This window comes from Mauremys reevesii, linkage group 2 (assembly GCF_016161935.1).
Source record: "Mauremys reevesii isolate NIE-2019 linkage group 2, ASM1616193v1, whole genome shotgun sequence".
NCBI classification, from domain to species: Eukaryota; Metazoa; Chordata; order Testudines; family Geoemydidae; genus Mauremys; species Mauremys reevesii.
Genome location: NC_052624.1, coordinates 68737884 through 68751584, shown reverse-complemented (window position 1 = coordinate 68751584; position 13701 = coordinate 68737884).

The window sequence follows — 13701 nt, the reverse complement described above, 5'->3', positions numbered from 1 at the left end:
AGTGGCATAGCACAGGTTTCTTGACTCATACTCCAGTACTTTATCTAATAAACTGGGCTATACTTTCTCCATTCTACTGACCTTCCATGGTGTTATGTACCAATGAAAAGAGCTGCACAGAAGAAGCCAGTTACAGAGCACCAGATGTTTTTTTCACTATATTCCAAGAGAGGGAATTTAATCAGGAACTATGCTATATATTCTAGAGTGCCATCAACAGGCACTTTAGTTATTAACTAGTTCCATATCTATTATCGTTATGTATTTATTATTGGTATTACCATAGATTCTAGGAGATGCAGTCAAGACTCAGAACTCCCATTGTGCTAGGCAGTGTACAAAAACACAGAACAAAGAGAGGTCCCCTGCCCCAAAGTGATTGCAGATATAGAGCACTCCCATAACATAAAGATTACATCACACCCCTCAAAAATACAAAAGACCCAACCTGATGAAGTTCCAAATAATTCCCAGAATGCATATGTAGATTTTTTTTTGAATCACAAATAAAATAGTTGAAAATCTGTTCTTCCTAGAACATGTGCCTGCCAAGACCTACGTTCAGACTTCCATTTTCCCTTTGTAACGTTAGGTGATTAAATTATTAATAGTTGAAGAAGGGAGGGCCTGCAGCTCTGCACTGTTTAGGTATTAATGAGATTACAAGCTACTGAAAGGGAAGTATAGAACCTTGAACTCAGGTCTTGCAAATAAAATCTCACCTGGTTCCTCTTAAGGAAAGTTAGCCCATGCAGCACTTGTTTTTATTAACATCACATGTATGGTGTTATAATCCAAGTTCAAAACCTTTGTTTATTAAGTGTTATTCACTACACAATCCATTTAAAGAATTGGAAATACTACACTGAAGAAATAGCCATATAATTTAGATTGAGCAATGCTCCTAGGCAGCTACCAGTTCAAATAGAGTTTCACCACAGTGGAGTATAAATATGAGCAGACAAATGCATGGCTGCCTTGGGACTGCACAAGATGTAGAGCAGTGATAAATTTGGTCCAGGGGACAGACTTCCGAATTCATGTAGCCCCATTGAGCTCCACGGGGTCACATTGAACTCAGAGAGTTTACATGGGTGTAACTGAGGGAAGAATTTGGCCTATGATATCGTTTCTTCATTGATAGTTACCAAATCTTTCTACTTTTATTGTAAGACTGTTTCAAATTATGATACTTTTATTAAGTTGTAACTTAACTGGCAGTCTCAGCTCATGAAAAGTTCAAGACTGGAAAAAGTAGAGATGTTAGAAGTCAGGACTGAAAGGCATTGACAGAGTAGTGCAGAAGAAGCTTCCATAAAGACCTGCTAAAACCAAACTCGGTTCATATAATTCATGTTTGTTAGGGAGAGAGGGAGGACCAGTTCTTATAAATGTTTGAGGTTCATTTAAAAAAGGCTGGGCTGAGATATAGCCACACAACACTAGAAGAAGAATAGAAGTTGGGGAAAGAAAAGATCTATTTCTCTCATCTGTTGCAGTAGCTTTCATTTACTCTTTGGTTTTCTGACCATTCTGCTACTGCCTGTTCTCTTCTCCTTTGAGATAGTTTCCTCCACTAGCAGCCTTGGGACAGCATCAGTTGCCTGTGGTCATGGTGGTGTGTTTCCCGGATAATTGATCTGGGTATCCAATGATCTTGTATCTGACAGGTCTACATCCCTTGCAGTCACAGCAGGCAGTATCATTTTGGTGTGGGTTGCTGTTATTACTGGGATGTCCCTACTTTAATGTGTAGGTGTTTTTACTGGTAACTGCTACACTCCATGTGGAGTGTGGAAGTAAACAAAAAGTGCAGACATCTTTGTCGTCTAGGAAAAGCAAGAGTCAGGCTAACTCTAACAGCTAATAATGCAAGGCTTCCAGGCAGGGCCTGGGCAAGTAAAAAATAACTGTAAGAGAAGTTGTTTTGACCTTGTGTTCAATAAAAATAAAATGCAGACTACAGCAAAAACTGCTAAGAAAAGTAAAGTATCAGAGGGGTAGCCGTGTTAGTCTGGATCTGTAAAAGCAGCAAAGAGTCTTGTGGCACCTTATAGACTAACAGACGTTTTGGAGCATGAGCTTTCGTGGGTGAATACCCACTTCGTCGGATGCATGTCATCCACATGACATGCATCCGACGAAGTGGGTATTCACCCACGAAAGCTCATGCTCCAAAACGTCTGTTAAGAAAAGTAAAGTATCAAAAAAGGAATATGCATAAACAAAATGCAGTTGTTGATCATTACTGTATGTAACAAATGGTATAAATGCTTGCCTTAACTGTTTATCATTTGGGAAGACCTGCCGTTGTGCACTCTCCCCGTTACAATATTGCTTAATAAACTGCCTCTGACATGTTGCAACCAACCTAAGAGCAAAAACTGTGTTATTCTTCCACAGGAGGTAGCTCATCTAGGACGGTTTTTACTGGTATCAATAAAGAGACATTTACTTTACCTTCTCAACAGAAATTTGTTTTGTTTTCATCTCATATGTAGGGCCCTACCAAATTCATGGTCCATTTTGGTCAATTTCATGGTCATAAGATTTTAAAAATTGTAAATTTCATTATTTCACTATTTAAATGTGAAATTTCAGTGTTGTAATTTTAGGGGTCTTGATCCATAAAGGAGTTGTGCGGGGGTCTCCCAGTTATTGTAGTGGGAGTTGCGGTATTACTACCTTTACTCCTGTGCTGCTGCTGGTGGCGGCGCTGCCTTCAGAGCTGGGCAGCTGGAGAGTGGCGGCTGCAGGCCAGGAGCCCAGCTCTGAAGGCAGAGCTGTTGCCAGCAGCAGTGGAAAAGTGAGGATGATATGGTATTGTCACCCTTACTTCTTGTGACATCATTGACATGAATTGTGACCTATAGATCATTGTTGCAACCAAGGTCCTGTAGTGGCACCAAATCTTGTACGTAGTAGGTCAAATAAGGTGTCTATCACAAGTTTATGATTTGCTGGTTATGATTATGCTATCTGTATGCACATATCATTTTTGTATTTAAAGTTTAAGTACTGGCTCTATATTGTCTGTATTTCAAACTTGTGCTATGCTTCTGGGTGACATCCCAGACAATTTGGCATCAGCACTGCCTAGCCTGCTTGATGGCCCATTAAGGACCATCAGCTATACAATTGACCCACTGAGAGAAGGCAGATACACCTTGTGACTCAGCAAGGCAGGCAGGGACATGCCTATGGAGAGAACGCTGAGGTTTTTCCATGCCCATGTGCTGGGCAGTTTATATTTGGAACAAAGGAAGCACAAGCCACATGGCAAAAGGAGTATAAAAGGCAGCTGCATCATCTCCATTTTGTATTCAGTCCTGCTTCTTACCTCTGGAGGAACTTTGCTACAAACTGAAGCTCTGAACAAAGGACTGAATGACCCATCCAAGCTGTGGATGTACTCCAGAGACGTGATTTGAATATGCAGTTTATTCCATCACTGCTACAAGCCTGAACCAATTACTTTGCCCTTACTGTATGTAATTGATTCTATTTAACCAATTTTAGCTCTCATCTATATTTCTTCCTTTTTATGAATAAACCTTTCAATTTTAGATTCTAAAGGATTGGCAACAACATGATATGTGGGTAAGATATATTGACCTGGTTCTCAGGATTGGTCCTTTGGGATTGGGAGAACTTGTTTTTCTTTTACTGGGGTATTGGTTTTCATAGCCATTCATCCCCATAAGGAGCCGTGCTACTGGTGATACTGGGAAACTAGAGTCCCCAACGTGGTGCCCGGGGACAAGGAAGCACCCCACCACAGAGGAGCGCGGCCGCTGGACAAGCAGCCGCCGAAATTCTGCCAAGAAGCGGCAACATCAAGAAGCGTCGCCGCCGAAATGCTACAGCTTCTCAGCAGCATTTTGGTGGCAACGCTTCTTGGTGTTGCCGCTTCTTGGCGGCTGCTTGTCCAGCAGCTATGCACCTCGGCAGCATTTCGGCGGCTAGTCATCAGGTGCCCACCACACTGAAAGGTTGTGGACCACTGATCTAAGGGAATTGCCTGAATGACTTCTGGTTAGCTAGTGGAGTAAAACTGAAGTCCTCTGTCTGGCTGATTTGGTGTGCAAGGGACCCCCAGCCTTCAGCTGTAACTGCCCTGCTCTAAGCAATTTGTCCTGAATTGATACTCTCAGTAGTGTCCCCCACAAGGCAGCCTCATTACACTTCTGCACTGCTGTCTGTAGAGCTGGGCCCTCAGTCAGCAGTTGCCACTCTCCAGCCTCCCAGCTCTGAAGGCAGCAGCGCCGAAGTAATGGTGGCATGGTATGGCATTGGCACCCTTACTTCTGCACTGCTGCTGGCAGGGCGTCGCCTTCAAAGCTGGGTGCCTGGCTAGCAGCCACTGCTCTCCAGCTGCCCAGATCTGAAGGCAGCGCAGAAGTAAGGGTTGCAATACTGCAACTTCCCTAAAATAACCTTGTGATCCTTCTGCAACTCCCTTTTGGGTCAGGACCCCCAATTTAAGAAACACTGTTCTCCCACATGAAATCTGTATAGTGTAAAAGCATACAAAAGACCAGATTTCACAGTCTGTGACGTGTTTTTCATGGCTGTGAACTTGGTAGGGCCCTATATGATCTTGTAGCAACCCGATGAAGCACCTCAGCCTTATGTCCCCAACAAATTTTAATAGATTCACGAGAGTGTATTTCCCCAGCATGGCTTTATGCCTTACTTCTGCACCCGTTTGTGCGTTTGTTCATGAGCTGCACCCTGTTTCATCTTCAGCTGAGGATGTTTAGTTCATGTCTGACCTAGTAGCAGAAGCTCCTCAGGTGACACGCCACATTCTAAAGGTGCTGGTCTGTAATTCAGCAATGCAACAAGAGAAGGTCTTCCATAGCCTGTATTGTTAACAGTCTCTTAACAATGTTTACACCACATTCAGCAAGCTCATTACTTTGCAGATATCTAGGACTAAAAATAAAACATTCCAATCTATATTCATCTGCAAAAGTATTGAAGTCTCTATTAGCAAACTGGGGTCTATTGTCAGCCCTCACTACTTGTGGGATCCCAAATCTGGGGGTGGGGGAAAGCTTTGAGTTTCAGGATGACCTGGTTTCATGCGGCAATCATCAATATTTCTACCTCTGGGTAGTGCCAGGATTAATCAAATATAGTGAAATAATCTTTGTCCTCTAAGGTAAAAGTATTTACTCTCTCAGTGTCCCAAAACACCAGCTGACAGATCCGTATTTAATAATGATTCTTTGGGTATGGCTGGCCTATAGATTTGGCATGTGGCAAAGGTATTTATCACATCAATGGTGTCATCATTCATGCCTGGCCAATAGAGTGCTTACTGTGCTCTTCTTTTGCACTTCTCTGTACCCAAGTGTCCTTCGTTAATGGCCCTTAGCATGTTTTTCTGAGTTCAAATGGAATCACAATGCACTTTCTTTTGAGAAGTACACCACAACCCAGAGACATCTCATGCCTGTTTAGGCATTAATTGTTTTTTTCTATCCAGAATAGAGCATGAATCACTGACTGCAGCATCTCATCCTTTACTGTAGCATTTTTTAACTGTGCCCACCTGTGAGATGAAACAGGTTCTGAATATTTTGCATCTTGATGTGAATATCTATATCTAGATATCAGTATTTAGACCCTCAGCTCTCTTAAATTCATCCCAGATACTGTATAGGGTAACTACTATGGATTAAATGATTTTCTGGAACAAATTTGATGGTATAGACATATTTTAGAAGCTTCATTAGGAGTCTGAATTCTAGGTGGTGTTTTCCTCAGGTCCCTTTTAAAAATGGTTATCAACAGTTTATGATCGGTGTTAATTACAAAAGATATTCCATGAACTTAGTTGTGAAAAGCATCACAGCCATATGTAGTTCCTAGAGTTTCCTTTTCAATCTGTGAATATTTGTACTCTGTATTTGTGAAATCTCTCAGTGCATATGCTACTGGTCTCCAGGCACAGCCTCTCTTTTGAAGTTGCACTGCATCTAATCCTCCTTTGAAGCATCTGTAAATAACTCTGTATTGTAGCATGGGAGCATTCATGTCCATGCTTCTAGTTCAGTTCTATTCCACACCATTAAGTAATATCTTTGTCGTATATTTTTTAATCACCCATGTTATCTATGAATTTGCCCAGCCAAGTCACCATGCCAATAAACCTTTGTAAGTCTTTTTTTCTGTTTTGGGCTTGCCATCCTAAGAATAGCTTGCACTTTTGCTGGATCTGACTTCACACCACTTTCTGATAGGATTTACCCAAACAGATACATTCTTTTGTCAAGAACTGGCACTTTTCTTTGTTCAACTTCATCCTTTATCCCTGGCAATCTGCAGAACTGTGGCCAGTCCCACATTGTATTCCTGTTCTGTAATGCCCCAGATGAGAATATCATCCATTTACACCTTGACACCTTCAATAAGTGTTGCATAGTTCTGTGGAATACTTCAGGTGCAAAGCAAATTCTGAAAGGTAGACGTTTGAAGCAGTATCTGTTAAGAGCGTTAAGAGTACATAGCTATACGCTCTCTGAAGTCAAAGGGATTTGACAAAACAAATTAGATGAATCTAGAACCATGAAAAATGTGGCACCCGCTGTCTCTCCCAAGATTTTTTTTCTCATCGGTACATGCTAACACTCATTTCTTATGTTAGCATTTAATTCCTTGGGATCGAGACAAAAGCACAACAATCCAGATTTCTTTTGTGCTATCACGAGCTAGTGCACCCAATCTGCATGTTCCTCAACACTTTCTATTACTTCCATGGCTAGGAGATGTTGCAGTTCTTACCAGAGTCCACCTCTCATGGCCTCAGGTACCTTTCTGGCTGCATGTATGACGTGGTGTGCATACTTCAAAGTTATTTTATGCATGACTGGCAGTTTTCCCAAGCCTTTGAACACATTGTATATTCCTCTACTAAATGTCAATGCCTTGTGACAAGTTGTGTTCTATATTAAATCGCTTGTATATCAGTCCCAATTGTTGATTGGATTCCAGGCCCAAAACAGGGGTTCTATCTCTTATAACAACAACAAAGGTGTTTTTAGACTTTTCTTTCTTATGTGTGAGACTGAGTGGACATCTGCCCATCACAGATCTGTAAACTGTCAGGACTTTTGCCTGTTTCTCCAGTACGGGCTTGTATTTTAAAGTTCACCACAGTCGTTCTAGAATTACATTGGTGTCAGGACCCAAATCTACTCTACATGTGATTTGTGAGCCATTAGTATTAAAAGTAACAAACTAGTTCTTGTCTACGGGCAGCTATTGCTGTGTGGCATTAACATACACTGCACATAACATATACTCACTACAGCGATCGCCATATTCCTGTATTGCATTCATGGCATTCTGTTGTCTGCACTGGTTAGCAAAACAGTTGTATTAGTGACAAACATTGTACTTTTGTCCAAATGCTGGGCACTGTCTGCAAGCATGTTTGGTTCAACGCTTCCCACACATTTGTTTGGGCTGGCCCTTCCATACAGTGATATTTTGCCTTTCCTTTGTCCTTGCCAGTGTATTGCTTTTTTGTGCGCATTTCCTTCTTGTCCTGCTGTGTAGTGCAGGGCCGGTGCAACCATTTAGGTGACCTAGGCGGTTGCCTAGGGCACTGGGATTTGGGGGGCGCCATTTTCTTCAGCAGCGACCGCGGCGGCCGGATCTTCAGCCGCCCCTGGCGCCACCGGCATTTAGGCAGAGGGAGCTGGGGTGGGAAGCACGGGGAGGGCCGCTTGCAGCAAGTAAGGGGGGGGCCAGCATGCAGGGGAATTCCCCGCCCCAGCTCACCCCTGCCCTGCCTCCTCCCCGAGCACGCCGTGGCTGCTTCACTTCTCCAACCTCCCAGGCTTGCAGCGCCAATCAGCTTAGGAGCCGCAAGCCTGGGAGGTGGGAGAAGTGAAGCAGCCATGGCGTGCTCGGGGTGCGCGTGGTCATGCGTGGCGCGGCGCAGGGGTGAGCTGGGGCGGGATGGGTGCCTCAGGGCGGAGGGTAGGGGGTGGGGAGTTGCTGCGGGGGCACCTCAGGGTGAGGGGGAGATGTCGCGGGGGGGCGCCTCAGGGCAGGGGTGCGGGGAGGGGGGTGCAAGGTGGAAGTTTTGCCTAGGGCACAAAACATCCTTGCACTGGCCCTGGTGTAGTGACCTCCTGCACAGTGCCCCTGGTATCCTCTTTGCTTAAAACCCTGCATTTCCAGTTTTGCCTGTTCTCCTGCTTTGCAGACGTTTATGGCTTTTTCCAAAATCAAGTCACAATCTCTCAGTAGACGCTCCTGTACCTTTGCATGATTATAGCCTACATCAGCCTAGCTCTAATCAAGGAATCTCATAGGGATCCAAAGTTGCAAGACTGTGTCTTACACTGCAAGTCTGAGGTAATCCTCACTGCCTTCATGTTCCTCTTTCACAAGTTTCAATTTTCTAGGAATGCAAGAAGTCTCAGACCGTGCTAAGACCTTATCAAAATCTTCACAGTCCTCAGGGGAGAGCAGGAAGCTCTTAAAAAGATCTAGAGCTTCCCCACCCGCTATAGTTAGCAGTAAAGTTGCTTTCTGGGCTCCACTCAAGGAACCTGCATCTATTGCCATCATGTGCAGCAAAGAACCCCACTGTTTAAAGTTCTTCCAGGATTCCTCCATAATCCCCAGTAACTTGAGTTCTGGTGGAGGCTTTATACGATCCATCTTTATGCAATCTATCTTGATGCGTCTCTGATCCGCTCTCTGCTGTAATGGCTGCTTGAAACAGTCCCTCTCTCCTTCCCATGCTGCCATTAAGTGTTCTCCAAACAGCGCTCTCCCAGCCAGCCACTCCTGGTGTTATTGTGCCATTTTTATGAGGCTTGTGTTGTTTAATACAGAGGGTTTCTATTTTAATATGTATAACATAACAACTGTTAGTAGTAGCTGTGTTGCTGGTTGTTGCACTGTGTGGGGGAACTGACTTGCTCTCTGTGCCTACAAGATGTCTGACCACTACATCCTGGATCCATGACCCTTCCTATGCATACATATTAGTTCATTAGCATAATCAGGACAATGATGACAACCGTGGGAAACAATGGAAGCTTGTGTTCACCACCCCACTCCCCTGTCTCCATTTTTTAAAACTTTCATTTTCATTCCAGAAAAATTGCAACATGGAAAAATCACATTAATAAGGGAGAATAAAAGTCCCACTTTAATTTTCAAAGTAAAATAAATGTTCTTGGTCTGGAAAATGTAGGTGCTTTTTAAAAATACTGTCACAGTAAGGATTAGACACATGTCACTTTTCCTGGTGTAATTGTTAATGAGGCAGAACGGCACCCATTGTTGCGATGCAATCTATCTGTCTGGTATTGTTAGTATTCAATTGGTTCTGATGACTAGATGTTAGCACTGGGAAAGTTCCTGGCTAAGAAAGTTTCCAAGCTGATTGCACAGATATTTTTCAGTGAAATTAACTTTTTTTCCACTGGTGTGGTTCTTGCTATTTGTAGAGCTCCTAGCATTTCTGCAGAACATTAGAGATTTTCCAAAAACTGCACCATAGGGAATGTTAATAGGTACTCATTTAATAATTCAAATTCTTCCTCCTTAAAGGAGAGGTCACCACGCATACAGAATAAGCTGGGAAACAGATATGTGTATATTCCACTCTCATGCACATAGTTACTCAAGGTTCAGTCACACTGAGTACAAGTTCAGCCATTCACCTACCTTCCTGCTAGTACTTGCCTGACCATCCCCAGACTGGTATATGAATAGCTTCTACTGAGAGGGAATGTAAAATCTCATTCCCCTTGTCCCCAGCTTCCAAATTATATAAGGGAAACCCACTCACCAGCCCCCACCTTAAATCAGGGGAGAGCTACTCCCTCCTCCAGTTCCTTACATCAACTAGGAGAGACCATCAACAGCAGTGAAAGTCCTGTCATTCCTCAACTGACCCCTCTCCCCCCCAGCACCAGCTGTCCACCAGAACTACCACCACTCCACAGACGGAGACTTCAGGGCCACCTTCCTCACCAATTCTGCAGCCAACTGAAGCACCCGGGCACACACCTTCTTGTAATTCTGCTGCTGTGGTGAGGAACAGGTGCCAGACAGAGGTCCCACCTTAGAAGAATCTTTATGAAGTTATGGGGAAGGGGAATCATGGTGGACAGAGAGGTGGAAGTGATCATGGCATTTTTAGCAGAGGGAAATAGTATGGAATCAGTGGATCTGGGAGGAAGAAGTGTTAAGATTTTACTCAGCCATAGCTACATGTATTGGCAATTAAAGCAGAAAATTGAGGAAGGCCCTTGTTAAAATGTTTGGAGCACATCCGTATTTCCCTTTGCTCCTGAAAGTCCTTCCTATATATACACACATTTCCCCCATGGAGAGTTTCCTTGATATCTGAAGATGATCATCCAGTGAGTTATATGTCTTCCTCTATGTACAGTGCTGAGCACACTATTGGTGCTCACTAAACAACAGATATGAATCGTCTCAAGTGATTACAATTGTTCGCAGTTAAATACTGGAGAGGTTTAAATAAGGAAACTCACAGTGTGCAAGTTAAGTATATGCCTAGCTCATTCCATGACTGGAGCCTTATAGGTGTGACATGTTTTTATTATTAGCAAGTAAAATGCTAATGCATCATTGTTGATTATCTTACACACACACACACACACACACTGTAGCGGGCCGGTGTGGCTCCCCTCCTCCCCGGAGAGGGTTGAGCCCCGGACACAGGAAGGGGCGGGGCTACAGCATGGTGAGCCCGCCCCCCCTCAGAGGCAGGCGCGGCGACCGAGGGCTAGCCGCAGCTCCTCAGTCAGCGCAGCGCCAGACCAGAGAGCAGGAGACCTGCCTGAGGGCCTACCGAGAACCACAGTAGCCCCGCGACTGAACCCTGAACTGGAGAGAGGAGCACACCTGCGCTCTCCTGGGCCTCGCCAGCGCGCTCGAGCGCCCACGCCCGGCCGGGGCCGGGTGCTGTCAGCTGTCTGTTTGCCGCCCCCCCCCGACCCCCGACTCCTACCTCCCAGCCACCCCCTACTCCAGCCCGCGCGGGCCAGCCCCATGCAGTGGGGGACCCCGGCAGACGGCGTGGACCAGGGGGGGTGGGGGGGATAGGGGGGGTGGAGCGGGCTGAGGAAGACTGCAGTGCACTGCGGTCAGGACCAGTCAGTGTGCTGCGTCCACTAGGATCATCAGGATCCGGGATCCCGATCCCACTAGGATCCCGCTGCCTGTGGCCCCTGTGGCCCACACACCCCCCCTGTGTGGCCACCCCCCTCCCCACTCCGTCCAGTGCTGAGCCTCTCACACTCAGCCTAGCCTGTGCCCCTAGCTCCTGCTGCCCCTGCTCCTGAGCCCTACCTGACTAGCCTGCTAGCCTGTGCCTACTACAGCAGCCTGTACTGTGTGCCTGAAGAGGCCCACTGTTGCCTGAGCTGGAGCCCTGTACCCCTGCCTGTGGCTCCCTAGCCTACTGCTGGGCTAGCCTGAGCCCTGCTACTGGAGCCCTGTGCCCCTGCTACCTGCTGGAGCCTGTGCCTGTGAGCCAGCTGCCCCCCTGTGCTTTGCTACTGGCTCAGCCCCCCCTGCCCTAGCCTGCCTAGCTGCTACAGAGGCTACCAGCTCCCCCTGCTGAGACTGCCTGAGCAGCCTGCCTGTGAGCTCTGCCTGCTGCACTAGGCTCCTGAGCCCACAACTGCTGCCACCCTGCTCAGCCTGCTGCCAAGAGGCCTGAGCTACTGAGGCCTGAGGCCCTCTGAGCTGCTGCTGTTGTGCCCTGCCCTGCCTGCCCTGTGCTGGCCTGCCCCCACACTGTTGCTACCCTGCCACTGCCCCCCCTAGCCTTTGCTACTGGCAGCCTGCCCCCTGACCCATGCCCTGTGGGCAGCCCAGCCCCAGCAGCTGATCCAGAGGCCCTGGCTGACTCCAGACCCTTTTACCTGCTTGACAGATCACCAGAGACCAGCGGCCCCCTCCTCCCCTCCTCAGAGGTGTCTCGGGCCTCCCCGGACCGGGTGGCCGGAGTGGCACCCCCTGGAGGACCTGGCCTGACCTTGCCCCTCCCCCTGCTGGCGACCCCCCGCTGACCTGTGAGAGATGAGAGGACAGGCGGACAGCCGGCTGTTCCGGGAAGATGGAGAAGGAGAAGGCAACAGCCAGCTCAGCTCCTTAAGCAGCAAGAGCCCAGCTGCAGCAGCAGCCAGCTGCCAGCGGCAGCAGCGGCGGTGAGCAGCAGCAGCAGCAGCAGCAGCAGCGCAGACAGCAGCGCAGCAGCAGCAGCAGCAGCACAGCAGCAGCAGCAGCTCAGCTGCAGCCCAGCCGCAGCAGGAGCAACCCCGCGCAGCACAGCAGCAGCCCGAGGGCCAGGGGGCGAGGCCCCAGCCGCCTGCAGCCCCCCCGCCAGAGGGGTTTATTCCGCAGTTCGCGCCAAATTTGCACCTAACCGAGCTCCTTAAAAAAATAGTCCCCGACAGGCGGCTGGGCGGGACGGCCGGTGGCCTTCCAGAGGACCCTGGACCGGAGACCTTTGCCAGGAACCAGACTCGGACAGCCCCAGACGACACACCGCTTATTCAGACAGGGAGCGTAGCGGCGGGCTTGGGACGGAAGACCTGGAGGGAGACCTGGGAGGAGGATATACGTGATATGAGCTATTCCCGTCGTGGCCGTACTCGAGGCGTGACTAAGAGCGAAGAAAGGTGAAGGCCTGTACACACACACACACACACACACACACACACACACCTTATTGCCCTTGGAAGGCTCTGGCTTGGAGATCATTTTAATTTGCCTTCAGAGAACTGAAAGCACCAAAAAACATTTTATTTTTTGTGGCTTTTAAAATCAATTTGTTCTCTTGAGACCAGTGCTGCAGCATATAAAAGTCTTTTCATAACACAGTGGTTGGCTGAGAACTCTATTTGGTAGTAAAAGACATGATAGTCATGTCTGAAGAGAAATATGTTGAGCACTTATGACATATCCATGACAGATCATGTTTTTATCTACATTAGTGTGAAGAAAAAGTAGACAAAGGAGATAATGCAATGCCTTCTCTTGCACCATCATCTGTCAAGGTCAAACAAGTCCCTTCATGTCTTGTCAGTGAATGCAAAAGCCATACTACAAGGTTTTTTAAAAAAAACAACAACATAGGAGCAGAAAATCCACACAGAGGCACAAACAATGGACTGATTTAATAGGAGCTGATGGGTGCTCAGTACTTATGAAAGTCAGGCAACTTTAGGTACCTAAATGTTGGTTTCCAGTCTAATTTTAGGCTACCATTTCTCCAAATCTCAGCCATATTTTAGTTTTTAGAATAGCACACTTTTGTAATTGGTCATTATAGAACCAATTTCTAGAAATATGTACATGCAACTGCATGTAATTATGTATCTTATTTGTACATAAAATTCCTTTACTTGAACACAGAAATCATGTAACCAGTAGATTCATGACTGATGGAGAGTTAGACACAGTAATTACACAAAGTAGCCGGGTAATTGTGTGTCACACACAGACCAAGAAGAGGAATCTAGTTATCCTGTATGGAAATATAAAATACACAATGAAACCTAATTTATGTAATTACTTAGGAGATAGACAATAAATGGTTACTTAACCAAGATAGTCTTCTAACCAAGATGGAACAGAATTGCATGTATTTAATATATTTAGGAATAACTTGTCTCAGACTCTTAA